Genomic DNA, 8,238 nt, shown 5'->3' with positions numbered 1-8,238 from the left:
TATAGAAACCGCAGTTTTTATCCAATTTGCCTGAAATTGGAAATCTAAAGGTATTTTAGGACCATAAAGAGGTGTGCCAAAAATGGTGAGTATCGGCCCATATTTTGGTATAGCCCCCATATAGCCCGATCTCCCGATTTTACTTCTTGGGCTTATAGAAATCGTAATTTTTATCCAATTTGCCTGAGATTGGAAATCTAGAGGTATTTTAGGACCATAAAGAGGTGTGCCAAAAATGGTGAGTATCGGTCCATGTGTTGGTATAGCTCCCATATAGACCGATCTCCCGATTTTATTTCTTGGGCTTATAGAAACCGTAGTTTTTATCCAATTTGCCTGAAATTGGAAATCTAGATGTATTTGGTGACCATAAAGAGGTGTACCAAAAATGGTGAGTATCGGTCCATGTTTTGGTATAGCCCCCATATAGACCGACCTCACGATTTTACTTCTTGGGCTTATAGAAACCGTAGTTTTTATCCAATTTGCCTGAAATTGGAAATCTAGATGTATTTGGTGACCATAAAGAGGTGTACCAAAAATGGTGAGTATCGGTCCATGTTTTGGTATAGCCCCCAAATATACCGACCTCACGATTTTACTTCTTGGGCTTATAGAAACCGTAGTTTTTATCCAATTTGCCTGAAATTGGAAATCTAGATGTATTTTGTGGCCATAAAGAGGTGTGCCAAAAATGGTGAGAACGATCTCCCAATTTACCTCCTTAGGTTTGTAGAAACCGTAGTTTTTTTCCGATTTGCCTGAAATTGTAAATATTCTGGTATTTAAGGCTCACAAAAACGTGTATCGGATTAAGTTTTTATCGGTCCATTTGGTAATGCCTCCATATAGACCGATTTCACTTCTTGAGAGTATAGAAGGCGCACTGATCATGAAAATTGCTTGAAACTCTATGTAAAATTTCCAGATTTTATTTCTCCTACATATTTAAGATTTCAAATCAAGACGTTATTTTATAATTTTCTTGCACACTTACAAGAGATGTTAATGATTCCTCCAAAACTCAAACAAAAATGGTTCTTATAAATCCAGAATCTGATATAGTCTTCATAGGTAAAATCTTTAAATTTATCTTCGTGAAGTGTACTGGTTGAACTGCTCTGCTTGATCTGTCCTCAAACCCTTTGAAATTTCAAAGGAAACCATAATATTTGATTCATGGTGGTGGGTGTTTAAGATTCGGCCCGGCCGAACTTACTGCTGTATATACTTGTTTTTATTTGCAGTTACATGATGTCTGCCTTTGTACATTTGATGGGCACGAAATAAATATGGAGTGATTACTTATTATTGAAATTGAACTAAAATAGCGTGTAAAAATATGTGATGTTTATAAATTATAAATACAAATAAACAATGAATTAGTTTGTAAATGAATAAAAATAAATAAATAATGTCAATTTTGTGTTTCCTCTTCTCAAGTGGCGTCCTTTTTCGACGACGAAAAAAGTTTTTTCATAAAGATCAAAACATTTTAGATAGTGACCATTGTCGTTTGATTCCAACAAAATTCATCTTATCAATATAATAACATTTTAGATGAGGACAATTTTAGTTTTCTTAGAACCATATTCACTGAGCTAACATGGTTGCAGGTGAAAATGTTACATGGCCGCCGCAAAAATAGCTCCTATCATATTATTTTGCTCTTCGAATATGATTGTGACAATCATGTTTCTTCTCTGCGTGTATGGTAGCCCTTAGTGGTTTCTACTGCCTGTAGTCTATTTGGCATTGAGTGGCTTATGGTTTTCGTCAATTCTACGGGAATTGAGCTCCATATATTCATAGGGATATTTTTTAAATTTTTTTTGCTAAAAATTTTAAAGTTATTCAGCTTTGTTTTCATATACATCAACGAGTGTACAATTAGATTCCTGTCCTGGCTTTGCGGAGGGTGAGGTAATGCTTTTTTAGTGTTGTATACCAATATGGGACATCTGCTTGGGGTCATTATCTTGGACAAATACATCTTCCAGACTCATTTTTTGGGCAGATTAAATAGGACAAATTATTCTTCAAAATGTGTAAATTATCTATTTTGTTTATATTTCCTTCAAGAAATATGAGATTCCTCACGCCATTCGCATGTCGTCACATGCCCACCTACGTGGGTAACAGTATGCGTAATATTTCGTTTTCCCCCTTTATTTCCCTTGTTTCTCCACGCGTATTTAATTTAAGATATAATACATATATATTTAGTTCATATTTTTCATGTCGTTCCACAATTTACTTCAAATTGATAAGCGTACAACTTTTTGTTTGCTGACTGTATACATATTTATTTTTTTTAAATTTATATAGCAATTTAATTAGTTTTGGGTAAACAAATTGAGACAACAATTTCGTTATCTACAAACTATTCGTGCTTAAGTTTAATAGAAAAAAATTAAGTTTAATAGAAAAAAACTAGAGGCATATATTGAAGAGACCTCTATAAAAAGCCTCACATTTTAAAGCCTAAGTATAGAGTTTTCTAGAATATCTCAACAGAACCAAAAAATCGTAAGTTCATTAAACAAGAGATTTTTTTAGACTTTTCTTAATTCTCTTCTTCGACAGTAAAAATGAAATCCTTTTTCGCTGTTGTCGCTATTGCTGTAATGAGCGTTTTGTCTTTAGCTTCTGCTAAACCAGGACTTCCTGGCATTGACACAATTACCTCTCTCGCAAGTGGATTGGGAGCACCAATATAAGCAAGGTTACAGCCTTAAAATATGGAATTCCTATTGCGGCTAACAGACGATTATGAACGAAATCTTAATAATTAAAAAAAAACATGTAAAATTATGAATTGGCTGAAAATAAAATAAAAAAAGATTCGTAACAGAAATATTGAAACATTTTATTTTATAATAATTGAGATATACATGGAGGCATGGGTAATAAAAAGAAATACCACCAAATGCACCAATTTTTTTGCTAAAATGCAAGAAACAAAAATGAACTATGTCGTTGGAAAATTGAACTAAATTATACTCCACATTTTGAGATTTCCACAAAGCGTTGCTAAAACCAGGATAAATGTCCTGATGAACTTTTTAACTACAACTCACGAAATGGCACCCTCTCATGATGATAAGGATTATGCGCAAATAAAGGTAAATTAAGATCATGTATTTTTATCAAAAAGGATATCAGGTGTTTCTTTATACCCTTCACCACTACTATGATACAGCGTATAATAAGTTTATGCATTTGTATGTAACGCCCAGAGGGAATTAAATTCTGGATCGATTTAACGATGTTCGTCTGTAGAAATAAAATTTTGACAAAGAATTTCTATAGAAATAAAATTTTGACAAAGTATTTCTATAAAAATAAAATTTAGAGAAAATTTTCTATAGAAATAAAATTTTGAGAAAATTTTCTATAGAAATAAAATTTTGAGAAAATTTTCTATAGAAATAAAAATTTGAGAAAATTTTCTATTTTGTCAAAATTTTATTTCTCCTGCAACAGTTCCATCCTTCAGACTCGTATGTGACTCTTATATTGGAATATTCTCGGCTTGTTGAAATTACCAAAGACCTGGAAAAGATTTAAGGTGATCTTCATTCCATAAGCGGGCGGAATAATGCATGGAACGACTAAGGATTTTAGACCTATTAGCTTTACGTCTTTTTATACCCTCCACCATAGGATGGGGGATATATTAACTTTGTCATTCCGTTTGTAACACATCGAAATATTGCTCTAAGACCCCATAAAGTATATATATTCTGGATCGTGGTGAAATTCTGAGTCGATCTAAGCATGTCCGTCCCTCCGTCCGTCCGTCTGTTGAAATCACACTATCTTCCGAACGAAACAAACTATCGACTTGAAACTTGGCGCAAGTAGTTGTTATTGATGTAGGTCGGATATCGGTTCACTTTTACGTATAGCGCCCATATAAACGGACCCCCAGATTTGGCTTGCGGAGCCTCTAAGAGTAGCATATTTCATCCGATCTGGTTGAAATTTGGTACATGGTGTTAGTATATGGTCTCTAACAACCATGCAAAAATTGGTCGACATCGGTCTATAATTATATATAGCCCCATATAAACCGATCCCCAGATTTAGTTTGCGGAGCCTCTAAAAGAAGCCAATTTCATCCGATCCGGCTGGAATTTGGTACATGGTGTTAGTATATGGTCTCTACAACCATGCAAAAATTGGTCCTTATCGGTCCATAATTATATATATTCCCCATATAAACCGATACCCAGATTCGGCTTCCGGATCCTCTTGGAGGAGCATATTTAACCTAATTCAGTTGAAGTGTTGTGTTTTGTGTAACTATATGGACACTAACAACTATGCACAAATTAGTCCATAATTATATATATAGCCCCCATATAAACTGGTCTCTAGATTTCAACTCCGGAGCCTTTTGGAGAAGCATACTTCATCCAATCCGGTTGAAACTTGGTACGCGGTGTTAGTATATGGTATATAACAACCATACCAAAATTGGTACATATCGGTCAGATGTTATATATAAGCCTCAGGTAAATTGATGTTCAATCACACAAAAATTGGTCCATATCGGTTCATAATTGTATAGAGCTCCTATGTAAAGCGACCCCTATATTTCAATTCTGGCTCTTTAATTACCGCGCAAAAGTCCATATCGGTTCGTAATTATTTTAGAATTACCACGTATGGACTTATTTACAATTTAGAAGACGATGTTAAGTATTACCACAACCCAAGTAATTCGATTGTGGTTGACAGTCTTTCATAGAATTTTCTACGCAATCCATGGTGGAGGGAACATAAGATTCGGCCTGGCCGAACTTACGGCCGTATTTACTTGTGTTTGCTAAAACGCTAGATAGAATTTTGGATAACCACATTATGAACGAACTGAACGGAAGTTTATCAAACTGTCAACATGATTATCTAAAGAGGAAATCTGTGGATTCGGAATTACACTCTATAGTACATCATATTGAGAGATCCGTGACACACAAGGAGCATACACTGGCGCCTGTTCTTGATCTTGAAGGCGCCTTTAATAATACAAGAATTTAAACGGTATTACTTGCATTGGAAAGGAATGGTGTGAGTGATTTCATAATCGACTGGAATGAGGGGTGTTATTTCATAGAAACATGGAATCAGTACTGGCAAAGTCTACGATAAACGCGATTACAACAAGAGGAGTACCCCAAGGGGGTGTGATATCGCCTTTCCTTTGGCTACTGATAGTAGGTTAGGTTAGGTTAAAGTGGCAGCCCGATTAAGATTCAGGCTCACTTAGACTATTCAGTCCATTGTGATACCACATTAACTAAAAGTACCTATTACATAAGGGCACTTCTAGTTTTAACCGTTGAACCTTCTCGATTATTTTCTTCTGTTGAACCAACCAGATTGTTCCAAAAACAATCTGAGATTCTAAAATTTGCTTCACGGCAAAGGAATAAAGATAGTGGGGTATGCGGATGGTATTGTTCTGATGGCGTCACGTAAATTTCTGTACACAATCTCCGACATAATGATTGAGGCTTTACAAGTTCTCCTCGACTGGGCAAGGAACTGTGGCTTGGGCGTTAGTCCAAAGAAGACCACTAGTTCAGGGTCTTCACTAGAGGTGGGTATAAGGACCCACGATTCCAAGGAACGAGATTGACCCTCTCGAAATCGTCCAAGTACTTGGGAGTTGTCTTGGATTCCATACTAAACAGCCTAGAAAATATGGCACTTCGTCTAAAGAAGGACTGTGCGGCACTGTACGCGTGGTCGGGGATTGCTGGGGGATGAATTGAATTTCTTTTTTAATTTATCACCTAATCACATAAACCAATTTAATTAGTTTTCCTTAAACAAATTGAGACAACAATTTCTTTATCACACAAAATATTCGTGCTTCAGTTTAAGAGAAAAAAATTAGAGGCATTATTGAAGATACCTCTATAAAAAGCCTCATACTTTAAAGCTTAAGTATAGAGTTTCCTAGAATATCTCAAAAGAAACAAAAAAAAAAACGTAAGTTCATTAAACAAGAGATTTTTTTAGACTTTTCTTAATTCTCTTCTTCGACAGTAAAAATGAAATCCTTTTTCGCTGTTGTCGCTATTGCTGTAATGAGCGTTTTGTCTTTAGCTTCTGCTAAACCAGGACTTCCTGGCATTGACGCAATTACCTCTCTGGCAAGTGGATTGGGAGCACCAATATAAGCAAGGTTACAGCCTTAAAATATGGAATTCCTATTGCGGCTAACATGCGACTATGAACGAAATTATAATAATTAAACAAAAAAAAAACATGTAAAATTATGAATTGGCTGACAATAAATTAAAAAAGATTCGTAACAGAAATATTGAAACATTTTATTTTATAATAATTGAGATATACATGGAGGCATGGGTAATAAAAGAAAACAACCCACTATGCACCAATCTTTGGGCTAAACTGCAAGAAACAAAAATGAACTATGTCGTTGGAAAATTGAACTAAATTATACTCCACATTTTGAGATTTCCACAAAGCGTTGCTAAAGCCAGGAAAAATGTCCTGGTGTACTTTTTCACTACAACTCACGAAATTGCACCCTCTCATGATGATAAGGATTAAGCGTTATTTCATGCAAATAAAGGTAAATTAAGATCATGTATTTTTATCAAAAAGGATATCAGGTGTTTCTTTATACCCTTCACCACTACTGTGATACAGCGTATAATAAGTTTATGCATTTGTATGTAACGCCCAGAAGGAATTAAATTCTGGATCGATTTAACGATGTTCGTCTGTAGAAATAAAATTTTGATAAAGAATTTCTATAGAAATACAATTTTGAGAAAATTTCTATAAAAATAAAATTTAGAGAAAATTTTCTATAGAAATAAAATTTTGACAAAATTTTATTTCTCCTGCAACAGGTCCATCCTTCTCGTATGTGACTCTTATATTGGATTATTCTCGGCTTTTTGAAATTACCAAAGGCTTGGAAAAGATTTAAGGTGATCTTCATTCCATAAGCGGGCGGAATAATGCATGGAACGGCTAAGGATTTTAGACCTATTAGCTTTACGTCTTTTTATACCCTCCACCATAGGATGCGGGATATATTAACTTTGTCATTCCGTTTGTAACACATCTAAATATTGCTCTAAGACCCCATAAAGTATATATATTCTGGATCGTGGTGAAATTCTGAGTCGATCTAAGCATGTCCGTCTCTCCGTCTGTTGAAATCACGCTAACTTCCGAACGAAACAAGCTATCGACTTGAAACTTGGCACAAGTAGTTGTTATCGGATGGTATTGAAAATGGGCCATATCGGTCCACTTTTACGTATAGCCCCCATATAAAGGGACCCTCAGATTTAGCTTGTGGAGCCTCTAACAGAAGCATATTTCATCCGATCCGGCTGAAATTTTGTATATGGTGTTGGTATATGGTCTCTAACAACCGTGCAAAAATTGGTTCACATCGGTCCATAATTATATATAGCCCCCATATAAACCGATCCCCCGATTTGGCTTGCGGAGCCAAAAAGAGAAGAAAATTTCATCCGATCCGGCTGAAATTTGGTACATGGTGTTGGTATATGGTCTCTAACAACCGTGCAAAAATTGGTTCACATCGGTCCATAATTATATATAGCCCCCATATAAACCGATCCCCCGATTTGGCTTGCGGAGCCAAAAAGAGAAGAAAATTTCATCCGATCCGGCTGAAATTTGGTACATGGTGTTGGTATAAGGTCTCTAACATCCATGCAAAAATTGGTTCACATCGGTCCATAATTATATATAGCCCCCATATAAACCGATCCCCCGATTTGGCTTGCGGAGCCAAAAAGAGGAGCAAATTGCATCCGATCCGGCTGAAATTTAATACATGGTATTGGTATATGGTCTCTAACAACCGTGCAAAAATTGGTCCACATCGGTCCATAATTATATATGGCGCCCATATAAACCGAACCCCAGATTTGGGTTGCGGAGCCTCAAAGAGAAGCAAATTTCATCCGATCCGCCTGAAATTTGGTACATGATATTGGTATATGGTCTCTATCACCCATGCAAAAATTGGTCTACATCCGTTCATAATTATATATAGCCCCCATATAAACCGATCCCCAGATTTGGCTTGCGAAGTCTCCAAGAGAAGCAAATTTCATCCAATCTGGTTGTAATTTGGAACATGTTGTTAGTATATGATATTTAACAACCGTGCCAGAATTGGTCCATATCGGTCCATAATTATATATAGGC

The 8,238-nt window shown here is 35.7% G+C and overlaps 2 long non-coding RNA genes across 2 annotated transcripts; both read left to right on the top strand.

The window, feature by feature from the left end:
• The first annotated feature begins 2,373 nt into the window (after positions 1–2,373).
• LOC142233905 (uncharacterized) lies at positions 2,374–2,857 on the top strand. Its single transcript, XR_012721510.1, has 2 exons — positions 2,374–2,529; positions 2,587–2,857. It is a non-coding gene; the product is annotated as an uncharacterized LOC142233905 (long non-coding RNA).
• A 3,090-nt stretch (positions 2,858–5,947) lies between these two features.
• On the top strand, positions 5,948–6,335 carry LOC142234108 (uncharacterized). The gene is made up of 2 exons (XR_012721563.1): positions 5,948–6,003; positions 6,061–6,335. It is a non-coding gene; the product is annotated as an uncharacterized LOC142234108 (long non-coding RNA).
• Positions 6,336–8,238: the final 1,903 nt, after the last annotated feature.

Source organism: Haematobia irritans, chromosome 4, assembly GCF_050003625.1.
Source record: "Haematobia irritans isolate KBUSLIRL chromosome 4, ASM5000362v1, whole genome shotgun sequence".
Classification (NCBI taxonomy): domain Eukaryota; kingdom Metazoa; phylum Arthropoda; class Insecta; order Diptera; family Muscidae; genus Haematobia; species Haematobia irritans.
The sequence above is the reverse complement of the archived record's forward strand: the minus strand, read 5'-3'. Positions and strand labels throughout refer to the sequence as shown.